This window comes from Dromaius novaehollandiae, unplaced genomic scaffold, assembly GCF_036370855.1.
Source record: "Dromaius novaehollandiae isolate bDroNov1 unplaced genomic scaffold, bDroNov1.hap1 HAP1_SCAFFOLD_30, whole genome shotgun sequence".
NCBI classification, from domain to species: Eukaryota; Metazoa; Chordata; class Aves; order Casuariiformes; family Dromaiidae; genus Dromaius; species Dromaius novaehollandiae.
This window is the reverse complement of record NW_026991333.1, coordinates 1,349,836-1,375,003: the sequence shown is the minus strand read 5'-3', so window position 1 is coordinate 1,375,003 and position 25,168 is coordinate 1,349,836. Positions and strand designations below refer to the sequence as shown.

The 25,168-nt window shown below is 36.6% G+C and overlaps 1 pseudogene; it reads right to left on the bottom strand.

Moving 5' to 3' along the window:
• The window catches only part of LOC135325814 (gamma-2-syntrophin-like), a 172,637-nt pseudogene that overhangs the window by 55,703 nt on the left and 91,766 nt on the right, over positions 1-25,168 (bottom strand).

Sequence of the window (25,168 nt, the reverse complement as noted above, 5' to 3'; positions counted from 1 at the left end):
GTAAAGAAAATAGAAGAATTTTATCAGAATCAGTGTTTAATTAACATAAGAATAATTATTCAGTTCAACAGAAGTCTGTATGGAAAAAAACACCAACCAAATATTGGCACTCAATAATAAGCTGCTTGTGGTTGATAAGTATGCTAGGGAGATTTTGACTAGACCAAAACCTTCCATTTGAAATTTTAAGGAGTGCTGATTTGGCATAACACTACAAACTACCCCATTTTCAGCACTGCTTTTAGCACTCCTTTCTTGATCAATCTCAGACTGCTATTTGAAACTGCATGGAAAAGTACCCATTCACCATTGCTGTGTTATTAATTTCCTAAAGTGTTCCAATATACTTTACAAAAGTTCCTGTAGGAACAAAAGGAGCAATGGCACTCATTATGGGGTGATAATATGTCACTAACAAAATGTAATCCGATGATAGCAGATGAGTGAACATTCTTATTTGCACTTACTGTTTTGCTATAGGAATAGAGCATCTAGATGACTGGAAACGTAACGTGTGTTACATTTAATAAAGTTATCTGTACATTTTGTGTGTAGTGCTGTTAGTTAAATAGCTATGAAAAGTAAATGAAGCAAAACACTGAAGGGGAAAATAGTTAAAGAAAATCAAGTAGATCTCTGACATATGAAAGGTCAGAACAGATGCGATAGAATGCTCATTTAGTTAAAGAAGGAGAAGAATCTACAACAGAAACCAGTTTTGACTGCAAGTCAAAAACTAATGTTGTATCATAAAGCATCATGGAACAATGCAAATATAAGAAAGCTAAGAGAAGTATATATTGCTTTAATTTTAGCTTTAGTTCTTTTTCTGGTCTTCTCCAAAGCAAGTGGCAGACTTTATATTCTAACTAGTACTTGGTGGGGGTGGGGGGGAGAGAGAGGGACTAATAGATTTTTCTGTATCTTTGTGACCTGCAGGCCTCTCACATACATAATTATCATGAAAATAATAAATTTTCAAAAAAAAAAAAATCGGCCTGCCAGAAGATCTGATGCATTACATTGATGTTTTCCATTGTATTTAACTTAATTCATTTCTGTCAGAATGACATATTTAACATTTATTTAAAATAACATGTTTTAGGGATGAAACTACAGAGGAATTTAGAAATGACGATACCCTATTTTTACATGCTTCAACCCCAGAGGGAATTTTTTAAGTCCAAGCTAGGCACAACTTGAACACCACAAAAAGCAACATGTCCACATTAACAGATAGGAAACCATGAAGATGGGTATGCATCTGACTTCATTCATTTTCCCAGGAGCTGGCTGCCTATGTCAAATTTGGATTCAGAGTCCTTTGGGTAGTGACTACTGTTTCCATTACAGGGCTGCTGGTAAAACTGGGGATGATGTCACCCACTTTTTCTCATAATAATCTACTGGTTATTTCATAATAGCCTTCTCTTTCAAGATAGGATCTAAAACCTAAAGCTTTCTCTTGAGAACAGCTATCAATAAGTTGCCTTTGAAAAAAATCCTTTTCTGAATGCAGCAGGAAGTGATACACCTGTGTTTGCCTTTTATACAATAGCTCAGTGTAATGCCAAACCTACTGGCCAAAGTTTGAATTCTGTGGCACAGTTGCCCGCTATGTGATATGAGCGCCTGATGAGTAGTGTACACGTAGGTCAGTGTCCATGGCTAAATGTCAGATATATTTTGCCGGAGTAGGTGTGACTAAAATTAACAAAGGGTGCACACCTGTACTAAAGTCAAGACTATCCAGCTCTCAGCTTCTTGTCCAGAAATGGTATGTGAAAACAGTTATTACAGCCCATATTGCTCTCTTTGATGACATCTGGGAGCCTTTCAGAAAAAAAGATCCAAACAGAATCATAGAATAATTTAGGTTGACAGAGACCTCTGGAGCTCATCTTGTCCAACCTCCTGCTTGAAGCAGTACCAATGTAGATCAGGTTACTCAGGGACTTATCCAAATGAGTTTTTAGTATCAACACAAATAATATAACATAACATAATATATATTTTTTTGAATATCTGTCAAAGATGAAGATTCCACAACCTGTCTGGGTTGCTCCGGTGTTTGACCAAATTACCAAAAGTTCCAATATTTGAACATATTCAGATGTTCTTCTTTTGGGAGACCATATGTGGTGTAATGATTAGTGAGCTGGGCAGTTGTTCCTCTTCTCTCTCCCAAAGCAGCATTCATATCTCAACAGCTGATGGTCAAGCCTTATTTAACTATTGTGATTCTTGTTCTTCCCTATTAGTAGATGCCCTGTTCTTCTACATATTCTTGTATTTTTTTTTTAATCAGTGGGACTACTTGTGCAGCAGGAACCCAATCCAAGTAACAGTGGAGAACTCAGGTCCTTAGTTACTCTTTTCTTAAATTTCTGTTTAGTTTTTTATCAAAATTACAACCACCATAAAGTGAGCTTAAAAAACAACTCCTCACCTAATAAAGACTCAAATTATTTCTTCTGCTGTTCTGGAAAATTAAAAAAAAATCAATCTATAGCTGCTGCAAAAAGATCCTCAAAAATAAAATTCAGTCTGAAAATTTACTCCCAGCTTCCTTCTGCATGTTATCCCCTAATCAATCACATGATAATTCTGCTTAAAAATGCGTCAACATAATTTTAATTGGAGAATCATCCTGAAGGAGAAGGACTGATCGTATAGTGTGAATCCAGTGAAATCATTGTTCTATAAAACTGAGTAGAAAAGCAATTAGTTCTAAAAGCTGTGAAGAGGAGCTCCCTGTGCAGAAGACGATATCTTCTAGATTCTTTCTCACAATCATAAAGCAGAAATAAACAAATCAAATTGAGAGATCAAATAGAACTAGAAAACTACAGAAAATGGCAATACGGATGTCCAGACATAAAGACAGGAAATCTATACAGTAGGTCAGCACTCAGCCTGGAGAGCAGAAATTGAAAAGAGAGTAGGGAGAGGTCAGAATGGTATGGAAACAGAGAATAAAGAACAATTGTTAACAATTTTTTATATTCTAGGAGCTTATGGAAGCTCGATGAAATTATCAGGAAGACAGCTTTAATCAGAGAACATGATTTTTCACAAAAAACAGAATTACATTGTTCCAGTCACTGTCAGAGTATCTGTAGACCCAGATGACAGCTGGAAGCTATGGTCAACATATTAGGGTAAGAAATGCTGTTTAAATACTGTGTTTCATATACTTAGTTCTTCAATAGGAACTATTGGTCAGTCTTTGAGACAGAATTCTTTAGTCTGACCCATTCTAGAGTTTCTAGAATCAAATGTTTCGAAGTCTTCCAACTTTAAAAGAGTAAGCTAATACAAGCTATTTCACTAACACAAATATGTTCCATTCTAAAGAGAGAAAAGTGGAACATACAAACACCATGACACACTGTGAAATGTGTTAGTTTTAGAGGGCACAGTGAGATTTTTGAAATATGTTCAGAAATGCAACAAGGATAATCAGAATATATTGATTTGTCCCATCAACTTTGACAAATTTCTTAACCTTAGTATCTACAGTTTCTCCATCTTCAAAATTGGTATAATAGTAATATTACATCACAGAGGAATTACATTGTAACTATCTGACTAGAGGTTCAACTGTTTATGTGCTTTGAAGTGGTGTTTATTTGTTCCAATAACTTTTATTTTATAAGTGAAAGTGTTGAGGTCCCAGAAAAATCTCTGAAACAGATCAAGAGAATTTCATTAAGAAGTGCATAACTGACCTTCCATACAAATAAAGTAAGAACAATTACAAAGGAATATCTCAATTCTATCTTTAAGTGGTTGCATTATGTTCAAAGGAGTTTACTCTTGCTCTGTTTCCAGATGTGTGAGTCCTAAAACTATAGTCTGCAAGAATCTAACTTTTGAAGACTAACTTTTGAAGTTTGGAGAAACTAAATTTATCACGTATATGATATAATTGTAAAATGTTTTTCTCTAATTTATGAAAATGAAAAAAGAGAAATTGATCTTGTAAGAGTATGTGCAGTGTCTGAATCTGCAGCATGAAGCCAGAGTTCATGGCATGCCTGAGACAGCAGTTCTACTATGAAGAACAGTGGGAAAACCCCTCATATTTGAAAACTTATTCACAATTAGGTTCATATAATCATCAAAAACAGAGACGAAAAGAGGCTTCTCAGAAATTGTTTAAAACCCGCTCTGAAATGCAGGACCCATGATACATATTTTATTTCTAAAAGATGTTTTCTTAACCTCTTAAGGACCTCCAGTAATGGAGACTCTATAATTTCTTCCAACAATCTATTCCAGCACTTTATCAGCTTTACCAGAGATGAAGTCTATTCCTCATGTCTAACATGAGTCATCTGTGCTATAATTACAATTCAAGACATTTTTTGCCCTCTCCATTAAAGTCTCAAATTGCTTCACCCTCAAGAGTAGAGGAAATAGAAACTCCTTCAATCCATAACTGGAGCAAAAATTCCATGAATCATAACATGTAGTTTGTGTAGCATCATTCCTTGCTTCTTTCCACATGTCATTCTCTGATCAACCACATAAGAACATTTATTTTCTTCCATTCTGCAAGATCAGGTTACCATTTCTGAAGACTTCTTTCATACCTCCCTGTCTTCTCTTCTTTAATTTACACAACTCCATTTCTTTCAATCTTTCCACAGAGACCATGGAAAGCCTTTCGTCAAAATCTTTTCTGCAGCACAGTGCACAAAATTAGCTGGAACACTTTGCACTTCTGTTTTGCAAGGTACTCTCACCTATACATTAACATATAGGCCAGAATGCTTGCCTCTTTATCAAAAGTCACAAAGGAGACATTGTAGTTATGGTATGCAGCTCTGGCCTGAGGTTAAACAAACAAGGTAACAATGTAAGAAACTGCTGGACATTGCACACAATGTACAGGAAAAAGTGGTTGGCCAACTCCAGTCTAGCACTGCTGAACTAATAAAACATTAACGTGATAAACTGGCAGGCTAAATATATGACAGGGAAGCATCAGGAAGTCCCCTTGGGTTAAGAATATCAGAAGAAAGAGAGGTGCTGGCTTTTTGAGGATGTTGAGGATCAGTGACTAAGGCCAAAATAACCAAAAAAGAATATAAAAATGAGAAAAACAGGGATGATGAAAGATTAAAAAGTCTGTGGGTTGCTTATTTGGAAGGGAGAAAAAGAGAGAAAAGGGAATTTTCCCAGTCAACCATGTGACTGGGACTTTTGAAAGGTCCCTGCTAATCAGCCCTGTGCCTGACTACCACAGCCTGATATAATAATAAACCTCTTGTTTTTCTGATGACACCATGTGTGTCCAACTGACTTCTGTGGTCAGTAGCACTACGATGACCTCCCTAATGCTAGCATGGGGACAGAGGCTGGACTGAACTGCCCAACAGAGTTTATGTCCCCAAATACTTTTTGGAAGAATGAGTTGTTCCTACAACCTCTCACAAATATTTGTTGATTATTCTTGCTTACGTGCTGTACCATAACTGGCTTCCATCCTGTTTTTCAGACTCATTCTTCAATACATCAAGATCATTCTTATGTCTAATGCTGACTTTTACAGCTTCATGTCTACAAAACTAGTACACATACTTTTGCTAATGCATCGTAGGGAAAATATTCAAGTGAATTGGATCTGGGAGATACCTTTTCAGGACTCCATCAATATATCATTTAGTTTTAAAAGTGAACCATTTACACCTATTCTTGGATTATCCAACAAAGTTTGTACCAGGAAATCTGGACAAAATTTGTTTAGAATACTCTCATGTCAAGAAGTGTCAAAAGCTTTACTGAAGTCAAGATATGTCAGCAACTACTTCTCACCCATCCACAAGATGTGTTATCCTACCACAGAAGGAAATTAGATTAGATATTAACTACTTATTCTTGACAAATCCTTCATGGCTGCCACTCATCTGCTTGTTATCTTTCATCTGTATACAAATGTTCTGCTTATTTATTTCAGATTTCTTTCAAGGGTTTGAAGTTAATTGACTAGTCTCTAATTCTCCAGTTTCTCTTTCTTTTCAGTAACAGGCACTGTGTTTACCCTTTCCCAGTCTTTTGATCTGTCAGCTGGCAGTCACAAATCCTCTGAGATATCTTGATAACAGCTCTGAGATTACTTTGACCATTTTTTCACATCACAAGGCATTGAAAGCATAAGTACCACCAAAATTTTCCTTCATTTTGTAATCTGAGATCTTGCCATATTTTTCTAGTATTACTTGCAATAACCATCTGCTGCAGTTGACCTTTTTATTGAAGGCTGATCTCTGATAAACTGAGTAATGGCAAATATTTTCCTTTGTCATCTCCCTGCTATTAATGAATTCACAGCATAATTTTTTGTTACCTATATATCTCTTGCTGGTTACATCTTAATCTGTGTCCTGGCCTTTCAGGTACATGCTCTTCTTTTATAATCACTGTATCTAGAATTTAATTTCTGTATGATTTCCTCTAGCAGTCAATGAAAAGCTCATGATTTAGGCAAGCAAGTGACTCTGTTTACTGAAGATATGCATGTTATGAATTGGTGATACTGTAGCAGAAACACAAATGTAAAACTTTGGTATAACATCATGGAAGATTCACAGTTGCAGGGCTGCAGATGAGAATACCTGTGCACTACCATGCACAAGTCTGGTAAAGGACACAACTAAAGCAAGGCTCCAAATTCATGAAATTCCTCTCATGTTCTAAATCACTGATTGTTCTAAATACTGAAATCCATACAATCACTACAAAAGAGCAAATGGAATATACATATGCAAACAATTACAGGGAGAGAGTTCACCTTTTCCTCCAGCTGCAAAAAATCAAAACAAACAAGGAAAGAGACATTGCAGGAAACACTGAAAATCTGTTTTATAGCATATAAAGTAAAATTATACATAGTGTTTATCAAGATCCGATGAACATTTTCTTCATACTGAGAAGAAAAGGTATTGCTTCAGTGGGGGATGGGAAATGCTCATATAGTCTTAGAAAGCCAACAACTCCGCAAGTTTTTTTTTCTGTACAGAGGGAATCACCTAATTTACTGTTTCATAAAAAAATATGCAGCAATCCAGTGGTGCATATCTTTTTGAAAATTGAGTCACAAATCTAACTGCTTACAGATAAGAGAATTAAGTGCTTCCAAGTCTCTAGAGCACTGCAACAAATTATATCAAGCAGAATCAAAAGTTATAGTGTTTGGAAAATGGCAGCTCTCCACACTCAATAAAATATTGTACAACCTAGCTCAATCTCCCTGTCTTCTTGCAGAGCACCAATCTGCTCTAAAAGTACCCAGTGCTTAGGTGCCTCATGCTCCCAATCCTCTGCGGTCTACACAGGTTACGTATAGTGTCAGGGCTTCAGCAGTGGTACTTATTTATATACACCTGTCAAATTTTTATAATTAGTCCTTGACAGAGACTAACTAGCATGACATGGTCTGGGATAACTAGTACTCTTCAAAAAATTCCCAAGAACAATTTGGGATTTAAGCACTGGCAAAAATGAAATTCCAATAGTTTAAATGCCTCCCAGTTTAAATGCCTCCTTTGGAGGGAGAAGAGACATTAATAGTATGAACGTAGCGAGACTGTGCCAATTAGCTTGTTGACCTGGTACTGTTTAATTTAACATTATAAATATAGTCATAATAATTACAACTGTTGCTACCACTACCTCTAGGAACCTCTTCCTAACTTTGGATCTTATATGCAGGACAAAATGCAAACTCTTTGTTTAATGTCTTCTTTGGGCAAAGAGACCCAGAAATACAGCTGTTTTAGATCTGAGAACCATTAGTTGCATCCCTTCCCTCTACAGTTTTCTTAGCTATATGCCCTTGGAATTCATCTTGTTCTGGATTTCCAGAATAATATTTCCAGTTAAACCAGTCAAGGACAATATGAAAGAAAAGCGAGAAACCCAGGTTTAGTGAACTAATTTTGCATTTGTTGATGCCAAATCCTAGTTTGTTACAGACCTATGAAAAACAGAATCTGAATGGAACCTGTCCTGATCTGATCTCACCCCTTTTCGAAAGATTGGTTTGGATTCTGAAGGCAATGAAGAAAACTCATGGCAACTGACACGATAATGAAACTCAAAGGCTCTATCTAATTCTTCAGGAATGTCCATACTCAACAGGAAGGATAAATCTGCAACTATCACAAAATTTACTTAAGGAAGCTCTTCAAACCACCTCCAGTCTCTCAAACTTCTCTTTTCTCTGTCTTTTAAATCAATTATATTAACAAGAGCAGTTCAGGTTTGTACACACATTATGTAAGTGACATCAGTCTTGCCTTAAATTTTCCATTCCAGAAATTTACGTTCTAATTGCATCTTTCCTTCCTTTCATATTCTGAAGGTAAAAAGGGTAATGGATTTGTACTGCTTAACATTAGACACCTACCTTAGATAGTAAATTAAGAGCCTACTGGGGTCTTCTTAGGACCCCAGTACAGTCAAAGCAGAAAGAGAGGCTATATATATAATCCGTATAAAGGATTATTTAAAATACTGATTGATATTAATTTCCACATTTGAATGATGCTCTGGAAAAGAATATTTTTCTGCCCTGACTAAATGGATAGTTTATAGACACTAGCCTGTTAACCTGGGAAATCAAATTAGGCATCTAATGTTGGGTCGTATGACTGTCCTCAATATTTATTTACAAATTCAGGAAGAATACTTCTTCCTTTTTTTGAAGTATCATATTACATGCACAAAAATTGAGATGAATAAAGTTTAAAAGAATAGAGTCAATCATTTGCAGTTATCCATTAATACCAAAAAGCTCATTCTTGTATCATCTTCATTCGCCTTCTAACTCTCAGCAGCTTGAACCAAAGTCTTTAAATCCAACTCTACAAGCTGTCTGTATCAACAAAGACTGCTTCTAATGTTCCTGTACTTAGTTTAAGAAAGAGCTTCTTAAAAGCAGACATTTTAATGTCAATTAGTACTTCTGTCTTTAATAAAATAGAAGTTGGAATTCCCTTTCGAGCTTTTCATGTGAATGCTACAGTATAGCAGATTTGGCATTTCTTTGATTTCAGTACTCCTGCAGCTCCAAAAAAGTGACAGACCCAAGAACATTAAATAAATTTTGGAACATATCATTAATTACATTAGTAGTTATACCATACTGCAGGTAGGTAAGCAGGTTACAGGCAGCAATTCTCATTTATCATTATTCTTCATTTCTTTAACTTACAGATAATTAAATGTATCATTAAATTTAAAATGGGATTCAGATGTTATGAAAATAGTTACTAAAATATTTGTAGTAGGGAGTTCATCCAACAACATATATCCAAATTCAGTATCTTTCCTCCTACCATTTATAATCACCTATTTTTCATATCAGTTTGATTAATAATGAGAAGGAATAATTAAATGCTCCCTTCTTACATAGGTATTCATTTTGTTTTAGGGATAACTTTTGGGTATCTACTACACACAGAATTAAAGTTTATAGTAGTTCTTCAGGTGTACTTTTTTTTTCCAAAATGCAGGCACAAGTATAACAAAATAAAGCAGTTTCCTGGGTAAGAAAATGTAAATGGTTAGATATTTTTAATGACTTCTAGAACAGTCTACAAATGTCCAACTACGTTTTTTAGATAAGATGACAAAATGGTGACACATGAAAGAATATACAAGCTGTCTAATTAATAACAAATATTTTAAACATTTATTTGATGTCCATACAAAATACTTCTAGACTCAGTCTTTTAATTCTGTAGTAAATTTCTACAATAAATTTCTATAGTAAAGCAGTAAGTAGCAAAAGACAACCTGGCTAATTTTCACTTTTTTAATCTGCAAACACAGCATTCTTGGAAACAGACAAGGATTGGGCTCTTTTTTCCTGAGTTCAGCACCAGATTGATGCAAGGATAGCAAATAAGTGTGAAGCTCATTAGTTTTATGATATAAAATTCAATTTATTTCCCAGAATTATAGAATTAGCCTGGAAAAAGAAAATTTACAAAGTAAATGGAAAAAAAAAAAAAAAAACAACTTTGCAATCCCACAGTAAGTAAGAAGGCTTTCCAGTGTAGTAAATTCATTGGGTCTTTTTGACTAGCTAGAGGTGCAGCAATATTGCATCAGGCTCCCTAAGCTCCAAAAGCCCTAGACAAATGGTCACTGCAAACATGTATTCTGCACAGCATGACACATCCAAAGGATACTATTTGCAATATATTCCTGAGCTATCTATGCATAATAATGTGATGTAGATATAAAGTCACATCAATTTGTCAGACTCGCTGAAGCTATAGGCATGCAAGCATAAAGTATGTTTTCCAAGACATATTTGTAAGTTACACTGTCTCCCTCTTTCACTTATATCATGGCTCCATCTAATCCAGTGATATAGCCTTCTTTTTTAATTTTCCTTTATTTTTATTTTTTAATAAACAAGTGCAATTGGGGATTCTACTAGTTACTGTTCATTAGTGAGAATCTGCTGTGTAAACTATGACATCTCAGAATTTAAAACAGATTTTGCAAATGTGGTTTTAGAATTTGCAAACTGACTAAATGTCTGTATGTAGGCTCTACAAATTTTGCAACTTAAAGCAATGAGAAGAATTAGAAAAATTAATAATTTTTGTTCTGGCATGATGAATACATTTCATTAATACAATTAAAGTCTTACCTGGTCTGAGGGAGAACAGCATTTATTTGTCATTTTCATCTATAGAACAGAGATTGAAAAATACTCAGTTATTAATATTCTGATGCTAAAAGTTACTATGAGGCAATTAGCACTGACACAGTTAATGCACACTGGTATTAGTACTTCAAAATTATAAGAAATTTTTATATTTTCGGTGCAGAAATACTAGATTATAATTATCCTAAGCCTAGAAAAAAAAGGACTCAAAAGACAGGAAACCTTTCATCACAGTTTTCAGGAAATCCTTCATAAAGAACTGGCTGTATGAATTTACTTTGCCACTGTGAAAATATTATACTGTACTACAGATATCTCTTTTAGATCTCAGTTAACAATTGTTTAAGCAGATCTGTAAATTAGGCATGTGCTCAAGTACTTTGTGAAATGAAGGACGCAGCATATAAAACAGATTAAGGGAATTGTTTAGGATTTCCTTTTGTTCAATATAAAGTAACATATCTTCCTTTTTGCTCCCAGTTTAGTCAATGAAGAGGTGTGCTGATTTTGGCTTTTCTTTGACAGTCATAATTGGCATAGGTGACTGCTGAACAAACCTTGACAAACCCTTCTTTAAAGTGAAACACTTCTTAATGCGAAATATTAGTAACAGTGAACTAAAGATATGGGATTTAGACATGAAAAGATTGAATGACTACAAGAAAAGACTCCCCTATATCTAGGGATAGAACCTGCAAACAGTCACACAGCTGATGAGTCCTTCCAAACAATCTTATCATCACAAAGCTTTTCCCCTCATTCTATAAAAAAATGAAAAGCTTGTGATAACAGACCAAAAGCTACAATTGCACACAGGAAAAGATACAGTCACTGGAAAAGAGCAGAAGAAATCCAAGGCTATTACCAGTATCCTAGCAAGAGCAAGAGATTTGCAAGACGAAATCTGTGGATAAACCTCAAAGGCAGAGCATGACAGTAAGAGGCCAACAGGCCTTGCATTATTCCAACAACACCAGCCTCAGCTCTTGTTGGGCTTGGTCTGGATCTGTCTTGGTATGTCTGGAGCTGTGTTACAGCTTGTTTAGCTATAACAATTATCTAAAGAGCATGAGACTCATTTTTTTTGAGAAAAGTGCAGTTGTGGGGTGTAATGTTATATATATACATATGCAGATATTTGTAACTAATTGATAGCAATAACAAGTGCTTATTCTGTATGGAACCACCCTAAACAAAATGACCCTAGAATAAAACGCAACACAGAGGAATACAGGATGATAGCAAGGGCCTTGAATGTACACATGGAGGATGACACAAAGGCCCCAGGGCTATAAGAACTTGTCAGTCATAGGCCATAAGGGATCGTTCCCCCCACTCAGCTTTGCAACCCACTTGAACTGAATTGTGTATTTGAACCATGCAGGTGTGCCAACTGAGGCCCTGCGTGATGAGGTGGCCAAAGCTGACCTGCCGGCTGCCTGGGGCAGCTGCCAGGCCTGGCTATCACCCTGGCAGGGCATCTGATGGTGCGCAGGGAGGGTCCGCCAGCCCCTTGGAGGGGTCATGCTACCCCAGAGGAGGAGTGGGGCCACCACAACAGAGGCAGGCCACAGACATCTGCACCATAGCTCAGGCAAAGACCAAGGATGAGCATTCCCAACATGCAGCTTCCAAGCAAAAGGGGAGCCTCCAGCAAGGCTTCTCCCAGCTCTCTCCCACAGCTCTTCTCACAGCAGCCTCATCCCCGGCTGCATGTCAGCACTGGCCTTGAGCACATGCAGCCAAATCCCTGGGATGGGGCGGGGGGTGGCAGAGGTTGTTGGCCACTCTCAGGGCCTTGACAGTAACAAACTGGTGGGAACCCAAGAAACCTTATCTGTAACCTGCGTGCTACAAATTAGTGAAAAGCCCGGTGTTACAGAAGGAAGCAGTCCTCACCAGTCTGATATGGGGGATTGGTAGCAGGGTTAATCTTGGGCATTTGAGAAGACATAACAAAAAGGTATCTTAAATACTTTAACATCACCAGGAATACCATCACCCCCTGCCTATCTTCAGCTCCAGCAATTCTCCAGTGCTTTAGAGAAAAATATACACAAGAAGTAACTACTCAGAAACCAAGCCACGCACACAGAAAATACTATTTCCCTGCAGGTGACCACAGACACACTAAATTATGAGATCACTATAATATAATACAGTACAAATAAACAGAATAAGCAGTGATCCTGTCTCCTTTCACCTTGCTTTCCAGTTAAATCAAACTATTTTAAGTTCTCTTTATAAAAGGAAGAAATTCTGTTATCCGACTTTCTACCTTACTATGTTCAGATGTGCCTGTGAAAATGTGTGTGAGACTGGCCATGCAGATTCTCTGGAGAATGAGAGAAGAGTAATGTGAAGAGCATCCTCACAAACAGCATCGCTTCCAGTTATTAAGGGCAATATGGAAGGATGCTTTGGATTCCACAGCTATTCACCACATAGGCTTAACTCATTCTTTATTCAAAGCAGGGATGGTTGCAGCCCTGATGTAAGCGGGGCAAGGGGAAAGATCTCCTTCTACATCACATTGTGCCTCTATGTCACTGGACTGAGGAGAGGGAAGTATGCACTCTCCATACTGCACAGCACCGTATGTTCCCTACATCCCTCCACAGCTGGTGCATTGTGGCAGGAATACAAATGGAATTTGCTACACCTTGTTGGGAATGTATGTGTTTTAAACACTGTAGTACAGTAATGGGTGTTTGGAAGAGCAGGGAAGCTAAAACCAAAAATCTGGATCTGCAAAGAGTGCGGTGGCTGAGTCAGACAACTAGAACTGTTAAACAAACATAATTACTATACTGTGTTTAAATGAATGCATAGGAATCTGCAGGGGGCAGGAAGAGAATGGGGCTGCCATGACTCAGCTCCCAGGCTGGGATTTACCTCACTTAGCTTTGGCAATTCAAAAAAAAAAAAAAGTTATACATTTAATATATCAATATTCTCTTTCTAATCAGCAGAGACATATGAGGATCTTGACAGCTGTCTCTTTCTCTTTTCGCACAGCAAGAGGATCCTATTTGATTGGCTAAATTTAGCTGACATGATTCCTACCCTTACTGACTACCCTTTACAATCTCAGTGGTTTGATCTGATGTACTTCCAAATAGGAATTCCTGCATTGAAAAACAAAAAGAAGCGGCAGAAAAGATACATTCTCTTGTGCTACTACCCCTAGACAGCAATAGAATGGTTTGTATAATCACTGAGCAATAAGATTTGTATACCGCTTCCTACAGGTTATGGACACATAATGGATTTTGTTTTGATCTACATGCACCTCACATATTGGTTTGTAAAGAAAGAAAGACCTACTCCTCTTCCTTTTTTATATGAATGTTCAAAGCTCATATTTCATAAGCCTCTCTCTAATCAAACTGAAATTTCACTCCACTGTTGTAGATATACATGTACATGTAAGCATAAGAGAAAATGTTTAAGTCCTACAACACATGGAAATTAAATCCACTGTCAAAAGCATATATATGATTTAAGATTAATATCCTTGTTTTGAAGCCAAATTTTAAGTTTCTATCATCCTCCAATGAGCTGCTGGAATGATTTAAAAAGATCATAAATAATGGTTAAAGTGGAACAACTGCATCTTTTTATTCCTTATCTGCTTATGAACTGTTCATTTATTAAATTCGTTATTAAATTTGAAAAACACAACACCTTGAGAACACACTGCAAAAAAGAGAAAACCTTGAGAGATCTATAAATATAAGTTTCTATGATGCAAATGAACCGGCAACATCAACTTAAGGTGTTTCTACCTATCATGTCTATATTAATGTTTGGTGTTATGTATGAAAGAAAATAATTAAAGCCCATGACAAAAGCTAAAAACGTTTAATAGATAGCTATCTGCATGGTGCACAACAGAGGGGGGATTCTAAATTACTCCAAAGAATTGTCTCCTAAAAACATCTCCTGCACAGCGCTGTCACTTCCCTGCAAAGAACCCTCTAACTAAACAAACCAAACAGTAGCAGCGAGAAGCACATGCAGATCAAGTTGCTGCCTATGCTTTTTGATTCATTATGGCAGCTTCACTGCCAGCTTCTGTTCCTTTTCTTCCCTCAGTGTCTTTAACTGTACCTCCTTTTGTGAGAAAAGGGTTGTAAGAAGAAATAGATGGGAGGTGCTTACTCATCTCTGTTTTCTTCCTCCTCCAAAAGGTAAATGTGAAGATCTTGGAACACACTGAGGAGACTAAGGATTGAATCATAAAGGAAGAGGATAGGGAAGTTTCCCTTTGGTAGAAAAGTATGCAAAAAACAAGGGTATGGACAGAATGGTGAATAGTGGGGGGCATGGATCTTTAGAAAAAAATCTGTATTGCTTGTAAAGATGACAGTTACTGGCAGGTTTTCCTAACTCAGCATACAAGGGAAATATCAGGAAGGCAGGCTGAAAAGACACGCTTACATCTTTCTCCATGTTGCCATATTCGCTGTGCTTTTCTGTCTTATAAGAACTAACTGTCTCCAGGCTAATACCAGAATCATTATTTCTCATCTACAGAGTAACACTTTCTAGCTATGCTAACATTCAGTGGTAGCATCCTTAGGCAGTGACAACTCCTCACATCTTCACTACTGAAAGACAACTCCCTTTCACTTGATCCCCTGAGAGCTTGCCTTTGCATAGAAGTTAGATGTTTCAGTGCTTCAAAAGAGTAGTCTGACATTAGCAGAAGTGTCAGATTGTGGCAGAATTATTTTTGTATTGTCTACATTAGGACTGTCTTCTGGCATCAGCAGGGGATCTGGCAGAGAGCTGCCAACTGCTGAAAGGGCAAAGTGGCAAAGCATTACGATGCAGGAAAGACAGCGTGCATTGTAAGAGATCAATTCACCTCCATCAGGATCTCTTTAAGAACTAAAAGTCAAAAATAGATGATTCGAATGGTATGCAAACATGTACAGCAAAGAATGTATACAGAAGAGGCACAGATAGGCACAGGTAAAGCAAGAATGACTAAGGTGCAGGAAGAGTTGCTAAAATCAAGAAGCATAAACATCACAGACATAGAAAATCTGAAAATATATAGAAGTAAAAGTGAGCAATGGAAAATATGGCAGAAAAACTTAATAATGGTCAGGTGAAAAGGCTGAAATTCTTGATGCCAATAGTCTTAGTAACAAGGCCCATTGTGATCACGTATCTAACAGAATTCATTTATCTACGGACATGACAGCATAGGACAGAACAGGAAATGAATAGGTTAAATATTTGGAGAAGCCAATGAACTCAGTGTTGGCATGTACTCATGAAATTAACCCTTGAGAAGTTAGGAAATTACCTGAACTCCAAACCCTAACCCCAATCTCTGAATCCTGATTATCTTCAGAGACTCCTGGAGAATGGCTGAAATTTTACAGGACTAAAGAAGGGCAAATACAGGAAAAATAGTCTGAAGAATTACAGATACATAGCCTAACTTCGACTTCAATAAGATGATCATAGAAAAATACTGACCATTTGTGAGATGATAATAATGTAATAAAAAGCATTCTGAATAGATTTTCAAGAAGTCTACTGTAAAGGCCTTGCCCTAGGCACTGTGGATTTGAAATAGTCCCTTGGCCCTCCCAGTCAGGGAGCCTTCCTTTACTGCAAACTTCTACTGAAATTGCATTCCAGCCTCACATTCTGATCTTTTTGCAAAAGGTTTTGCAATAAAATGGTTTCTCATTGACTTTTACATCTGTTGTTCTGATGATTAGTAATTAGTTAAAATACTACTGTGGCCAGACCCTATTCAGTTGTTCCAAAGGCTGCACCTCTGTCACAGCCTGTTAAGCACTAAATCCAAGTAAAGTTTTTACCCACTTCTAATATGATCTGTGTAGAGATTACTCTCTGCCTGGCTTAGAACACGTGAAATTATCACTGCTGTTAACAAAGCTTGATCAAACCCCTACTAAAGAGGAAGACACAAGGTGCAGTATTTTGTTTACAGAATTCTATATTGTGATAAATAACTGAAAAATGAAGATTAGTAAAAATACTCAGCAGATAACAAAATATTCTTGTAGACAGGTCATAACACAGTGAGGATACTATGTCAAGACACCTGCTACCACATACATTGCATTTCAAAGAAACAGACCAGAACCCTACCAGTAATAAAATATATTAATAAATACTTTGCTTGTACAGCCACTTTTACTGTCATATTCAGCTACATACTTGGAGTGACTTTAACTCATGGGATTTTTTTAGAAAGCAAAAGAATTGTGATTAGGAACTAGGAAGTGGAATTGCTCTAAAAATATCAAAGTGAACTTCTTTCCACTATTCACACAGCAGGCAATTATGAACATTCTTGAATAATGTATATTATTTCCCTAGAATTATCAAATAGAAACAATAATCTCTAAATTAGGTAATTTACTAAATAGTGCCTAGAAGGGAATATTTATAAAGGATATATCATAAGCAAATTTACTGATTTTGTCAAAGACCTCCTTAAATAATTTCAGATTAAAAAAAAGAATTAATTTAATAGAACTACCATGATCAAATATCTACCATGATCAAGTAACTTTTGAAGACCAAAAAAGTCAAATTATTATGTAGTTTGATCAAAGATTGCTCAAACCTGATACAAATCCTACCCAATATAATCTGAATAACTAAGCATCGATTAACCTGGAGTACAAATTAAAGATATTTATCCTACCAGATCCTGGTTTATAGAAGATGCTTCAGTCTTAACACATCTAAAGAACAAGATTAAAAATCTGCCCAGGTAATTCTCTCAGAGCAAACTGTGCTTGTATTTTTTTCATCATTGATTTCTACCAGTTCATAAAGACTGGTATATATTTTCAATAGTGTACATTATCAAGTTGCCTATTTGACTTTATGTTCCATTCCAGAATTTTCAATAGTTTCCAGTTGTTCTTTCTTGGAATAATAACCTGTTGTCCAAATAACGATTTTCTGTTTCTCTGGGGTTTATTTAGTACCTCTGTTTTCAATAACAAATGCTACTTTTGAATTTACAGGAATAATTTACACTGGCATAAGCACCTCTATACCTGTAGGCAAAAAGATGGAACACATGACTTTAAATAAATCAATTCCTAGACAAATTACAGACGTAAAAATACTGCCTCCCAATGAGCCCCTATAAGTTACACTTCACTAGTTACAAAATTTCCACGTGCCTACTTCAAAATCAACAAATGCTAATTTCTGAAGCCATGTTTTAAGCACACTAATTTCGAGAAAGTACAAGTGATATAATTGGCCCTATCCAAAGCTCCATTATATGATTAGAAAGGGTCAGTATTTTGCCTTGAAAGAATCTTTAAAATAATAAAGGCAACCTGAACTTCTATTTCTCTCTGTTTTACAATAGTACTGCAAGTCTTGAAAACTTCAGGACAGCTTTGATTTACCAGAAGCCCTGTCTCTTCTCTTTCCTTTCTCCTTTTCCTCCCAATACACACACATTTGTTTTATATCGCCTATCTTAAATGTGAATTATTTTCTGTCCTTGGAAAATTAGAAATAATTTTAAGACAGCATAGACAAAAAATATGCAGAAAGTAACATACATTTTGAAGTGTCAAACCACTGATGTTAGTTGATATTGCTCTCAGACAGTCAGCACTCTCCTGGGCTGTATATAACTGAAGTATCCCAGTACTAACTCCATCGAGTGCCAGCACTTCAAATGCATTAGATCTGCGGTAAGAAGAAACATATCCATAAAGGAAGATATGTCAGTTTTCTGAAACTGCCCAATATTTTTCAGGGTTCAAGTGATCTTTACAATCTTTGACAAGTTTTGGGTTTTGACTTTACAAAGGAAAGGAAAGGTAACAGAAAGAAAGATAATAATGGACAGTATCAGGAGCAATACATACAATAAATACTTTCTCTGTACCAGTATCTATATGCCCTGATCATTTATTTACTAGGGTATAAATATATGTTTACAATTACTGAACTTAGTGTAGCATACTGAGGACATATGCATTAATTTTTTTTGAACAACTATAACAAATCCTGAAACCAAAATGACTTTTTTTCTGCATTTCTTGCATTTTGGTTTCATTTACTAAGGATGTATAAGTTGCAAAGAATTGACTTCCCTAGTTTTAATTTCTTGGATTCCTATAATTTTCTATATAAAATTCTAAGCAATGCTTCCTTTAAACCCCTTTATGACATAGAAAATCTGAAAAATGTACTTAAAATTTCCTTTAAAGCATTTTTCAGTGTAAGGCCCCTTTTCATAATAGCATCTACGTATGCTAATTGCTAATTGCATTTATTCACTTTCTATGCATCTTTTATATAACAACTTTATTCTGCAAATGCCAGTGCTTTCCTCATTGCTTGCAGTAAATTAGGCACCATCCATGTACTGCTGAAATCCCACACATCTGGATGCTGAAATGGGATATCATTATGCATTTTGAACTGTTAGATTTTTTGGTAGGAACAACAGAAAATTAAGTAGTGGCATGGAAGTGCACTGGTTTAGATATCTTTAAAATATGTGTCATGCAATGTTTTCAACAACAGAACTTCAGAAAGCTCAAATACTACTATAAAAGACAATTATAAATAGTTGAAAGATTGTGCATATGTTTCTTTTGTATATCATTTGGAAAATATTGCTGCTATCTGCTATATTTGTAGTACAGATTATTTATATGCTATATTGGTTTCTTTTCAGAACTAACCCAGAAGAAAATAAGATACTGACTCAAGAAAAATGCTCTATGTGGTTGCAGGGTTTCCCTGTGATTCTCTGATCTAAGGCCAAGTCCAATAATGCTTAGTTTATGATATATGTCAAAATAAGCATTCAAAGTGACACATGGAGGTTACAAGGCATGTTTACTCATGGCTTACTGAAAAAATTATTAACCTAACATTTGTCATTCATAGGCAGTTTGATGGTGCACATGAAGACTCAAATCTATATACTTGCTAAAAATGGTATTATAAAGTTCCCATCAAATACAATATTCACAAGACAGTATCCATATATATATATATATGTATATATACACACCCCTCTGAGATAGGAAAGTTCCATTATCATGTATGTAGACAGTGGAGCATGGAAAAAAACTGAATCTGCTGCCATGAAGTTAACCCATTCACAATGCCTACTTTAGACATCAAATTTAAATATCAAAATTAAAATACATTTAACTGAAGCAGGAAATAGTAAATGCTCTCCACTGAATCCATAGAAGGCCTAGGATTCTAACTCATCCAGAGCAGATGCATGAATGAATGCAATGTGAATGCCCTATTCAAGTGGCACAAAGTTATACAAACGGCTGATGAAAGATCACAGAAATAAACTCTTAAGCTAACAACTAATGCACTAGACAATCAACATAAAAACAAAACAAAACAAATTTTATTATAAAAATGAACTAATCTTTTACTGTTTGAAAGCATGATGCTGGCAATACTTCAGATGACACTACAAACTCCAGTTGTCACATCCTTTTCCTTATTAAAATATGGTAATCAGTTATAAACGCCAGTTGACAGAGTTCTGAACACTTCAGTCACAGGATATTTGCACAGAATCAAAGAACATGGTGTGAGGGATCCTGAAGGTCCTCTAGTCCAACCTCCTGGCTGACTGGTTTACATTACAATTCTCTTTTCAACGAGAGGACCAAAACTGGACACAGTATTATAGATGCATGTATTTGAGATGTGACCTCACAAATGCAAAGCAGAGAAGAATAATCACTTCCTTCAACCTGCACACCATTTTATTACCAATGCAGCCCCATCTGTCTTAGCCTTCATCACTGAAAGTGCTTACAGCTGACCGCTGCTCAATGTGCTGTCCATTAGGATCCCCAAGCCCTTCTGCAGGGCTGTTCCCTAGCCAGTATTGTTGCATGGGCTTATTCTGACCCAGGTGCAGGACTTAGCATGTGTCTTTGCTGAACTTGATGAGATTCCTGTTGGCTCATTCTTTACCTTTTTGAGGTCTCTCTTGATGGCAGTCTTATCTTCAAGAATGTCTACTGCTCCCAATTTGATGCCATTCATGGACTTGATGAGGATGTGCTCTGTCCAACTGAGCAGATTACCAATGAAGATGTTAAACATTACTGGCCCTACTACAGACAGCTGAGGAATAATACTTGTAACCAGCCACCAGATAAACTTTGAACCATTATCCACTGCCCTTTGAGTCTAGCCAGAATTTCATACATCTTGTAGTCCACTCATCTAGTCCATTGTCCTCAATTTGGCTACAGGGATGCTACAGGAGACTGCAGAAAGTCTTGCAAAAGTTAATATAACACCCACTGCTCTCCCCTCATCTACAGAGAGAGTTGTTTCATCATACGAAGCAATCTGGGTGGACAGGCGCAGTCCTGAGCCCCCAGAGTCTCTGTGAGGAACCTGTCAATCTCCTGTTCATCCTCCATGATGCTATGCAGCTGCTCATCTCCTTCATCTCCTCTTCAACTGATAGCTCAACCACCTCCTCCACTGACCCCATTCCTGGTCTCTAGCCAATGTGTCCCTGTAGCCCGTGACCAGGACAACTGCCTCCTCCCTCAGGAGCTCTGTCTGGTTTAAGGCCTCTGATGTGCCATAGGTAGTCACACTGTCTGGTATGGGGGACGGAGACCTGCAGTGCACCACCACCACCACCACCACTATGTTAACTTTAGCAGAAAGCTGGTTTTGCCAGAAAGCAGGCCCCTTTGAAGCAAGTGACTGAAACAAAACAGAAAAAGAATAAGCAAAGTTTACAGATGCCAACCAGTAAGTCTGTGCTGGTAAAACAGTGGTTTTGTTCTCAACATACTGAACTTTATTATGATTATTTCTTGCCTTTAATTACAGTAGTTTCCCTCTACAATTCACGTAACATATTGTTCTGTTTTACTCTGTAGTCTGAAAAATATAACATATATACAGAAAAAAGTAAAAGCAAATATGGAAGCTAAAAATAAAAGCTAAATAGAAAACTACTGAATGCTGAATTTTTCTTTTCTTTTTATGTGAAGTAATCAATAAATAACGCAAGCACAAAGACAGCATTGAAATTCAGGAGAAAATAAATCCTGGAGGCTTAAAGATCATGCCTTTCTCCATTTCTTCAAAGCATGGGCGGGGGGAAGAGGCACAAGTATGCGCCTACTCCTTTTAGCTAAGTTTTGTATTTAATACGGAAAAACAGGTTTGAGAGATCTCAAGATGCTATGTAGTCATCTCATCACCACAAAATACGATTAGATACATCTTTTTTGGCTATTTTTTCCCTCTGTGGCTTCAAGATCATTGAAAGACAGAGCTAGAGGAAATTCCCATCTCTTCTACTTTTCCTGTTACTGTACCGATTATTGCAAATAGAACCAGAAATGAATGGACTTCAGTTCAGACACCCCCCAGAAAGAAAAAAACAGGAAACAGAAATGTAAGCAGTTACTTCTCTGAGAAAGATTGTGTGCTGGTGCTTTACTCTCAGTATCATTTCAAATACAGATGGGATGACATTATCAAGAGTTTTACATAACTATTTTAAGTGACTACCAAAGCTCATGAAACTCATCTCTGAATCAAGTAAAAGATAAAGTCCTTCCAAATACAGAAGTCTCCACTTTAATAGATGCATCAACTTTATGGAATTTTTCCCACTTTGCCATGATTGGAAGTATTCTTCACTACAAAGCAGCAATCACCGAATGTATCATGTATAAATAGTCTTACTGAGGAAAGTACCACTTAAACTCCCAGACTGAGAAAACTGAAGGCCTTTTTTTCATCTTGAAAGACTGGAGTTGCATGATTTTCTCCAATGTAGCCTGTTCAACGACAGCATCATTGTGGCTGTGAAGTGACAATCATCTGGAGGCAGCCATCCTTCTCCAACATTTAAAATATCTCATCTCTTCCTCAGGTGTGGAAGAAGGATAACAAACATTAATTGTTAGGCATGTGTTTCACACATTAAATGTAAGAGATCATTTTTGCTGATATGTGACTTCTATGGGGAAAAGTACAAACACTTCAGATGCAGAAAAATTTCTGATGAAAAGAGTCTTCTTTTAATATTTCGTATTATGTTGTTAGTTTCTACAGCTTTCTCTCACTCTACATTTATGTAGTTGGACAGCTACTGAATCTGGCCATACTGTCTTTAACTGGACATTGCATGAGTGTGAATAAGAATTTTAGAATGTTTGCTTTTCCTAAACTTTAGGGATTTGGGCCACACTACCCTTACATTTCTTTGTTATTATTTTCAGCCTTTTATCTGTAAATTTTTGTTTGTTTGTTTCTTGTAAGCATAACCACTCAGGAGCATGTGGCACTGTTTTCTATACTCAGTCTATTTATATCCCACTTTCATGGTGAAATGATGGAAGAATCTGCATGCTGCTCTGTTTTGGGGTTTGTTTATTGCATTAATTTCTTTTAATAAAATAACACTGTTTCAGTGAGAGTGGCAGTCAGAATAACAGATAGGCATCGACAGACTTAAATTCAATTCCTGACTTTGACACTTCTTGGTAATTAATAATAACTAATACTAATAAAACTTAAAATGGCCACTGTGAATTTTGCCATATAGAGCCACTAGCTATTAGAGAGGTGTTAAGCAAAAAGACTTTTATAAGAGAAAACACCTTCTCAGTGCCAACTGAAATGCAAAAAGCTAAATTTCAACTTTTTTAGAAGCTAAGGATTTCAGCAAAAGATACTTTAAGATTTTCAGTATCTGAATGTGGTATGTGAAACAGTCTGTCCTTTAGATTTATCTCAAAGTTATACGGTATTTCCTTAATAAAAGCCTAGATGGTTGTCTGACAGCAGCTGTTTTATCCAAAGTTTACTAACATGTTGTTACAGACAGATACACTTGATCAGCTTTATATCTTCCCAGGTCCTAACTCAGTCTTCCGCCCTGTTTCTACATATTTTGATGACTGCCTTCAAAGTTTCTTGTGTTTCTTACAGCATTTTCTAGTGGCTTATCTACATTACTCTATGGCTCTCTTGCTAGAATTTCTACTTCTATTTAGGCTTAAGTTTTATGGATTATGGGTGGATATGAATGAAAATTCCTAAGAAAGTACTCTCTGAATCTTTATCTCTTTGAAATTTAAGAAATGAAGGGCTTTAGTACTGTAGCTTTTATATACCCTCATATTTTCAAATAATGATCAAGTTGCTCATACAATTGGGTTATTAGCAGAAACTGTGGAGCTAAAAATAAATGAAGCTATTAAGCATAAACCTGGATTGCATTTTGTGTTTGTTTTAGCTGAACATTTTGCTTCCCATGCTGTAACTTTGCTTTATTTTGTATTAAACTTGGAGTAGTAGAGTAAGATAACTGAAGTGACATAGAAATTATGCTTCTAGAAATTTTCTTACTAATTTGCCAGCAGAAGCAACTCCCAGCTGTATCCATCAGGTTTGTAATAATACATGCAGAGAAAAAGGAGAGGGGGGAGGTGGGACGGTTTTAGTATTGATCCGGTCTCTTTCTTACTCTGTTCTTCATGAAGTCATACAAATAGTTACACTGGCACTATGAAGAGGACAGAATAGGGTAAAACAAGCAGCTGAAGGAGAAACAAGAGAGTGGAATGCAGGTATGAGATAATTTAATTGGCTTTGCTGCAGGGAGAAAAGTCTGTGGAATTACAGTCTGTCACACTCAGCATGCTTTATTTGTATGGAAGAAACAGATCAAAGAAAGAGGTGGAGGAGTTTTGCTGGAAAACAGGAGCAGCTTGAATTACTGAAAGCTATATGCAATATCACTGTACTACTGTCGTCTCTTGAGTGCAGCATGTCTAGTAGGGCTGGTCACTGTGGTAGGCTGGAGAACAGGGTGTATGTGTACTTGTGAGCAAGTCTTTTATAATTTCAGTGTAATTATGGTAAGGCATAATTCAAGTGAGATGCATTTCACCCAATTTAGCCATGTTAAATTCTATCGCCTAAGTATATGGATGAGAGGCAACAAACAGAAGTTAGAATGTGGCAAATTACAATCAGATATTAGAATTTTTATTTTTTTTATTTTTATTTTTTTTGCCATGGGGGCAATCAAATACTGACACAGTTGCCAGGATCAAAAACTGCCACAGTGCGCCTGTGGACTCTTCATCCTGGGAAGTGTCCAAGACTTGACAGCACAAGATGTCTGAGCAACATGATCCCATTAGACCTGCAGTGAGCAGGGAGTTGGACTAGATGACCGCCAGGGCCCCTCCAACCTAAATTATTCTATGATTCGATAAGCAAGGCATGCTAAACTCAGGAACAACTTTGTTTTATCATAAGTAAATGCACAAGATAGGTGAGGTGAATCACTCTCTGGAGATATTTATTTCTCTCCATTGACTCCAACATGAGTCCAGGGATTAAGCACATTTGCAGATGAGCAACTATTAGATGTTACAGTCAGATGAGATCAATCTCACT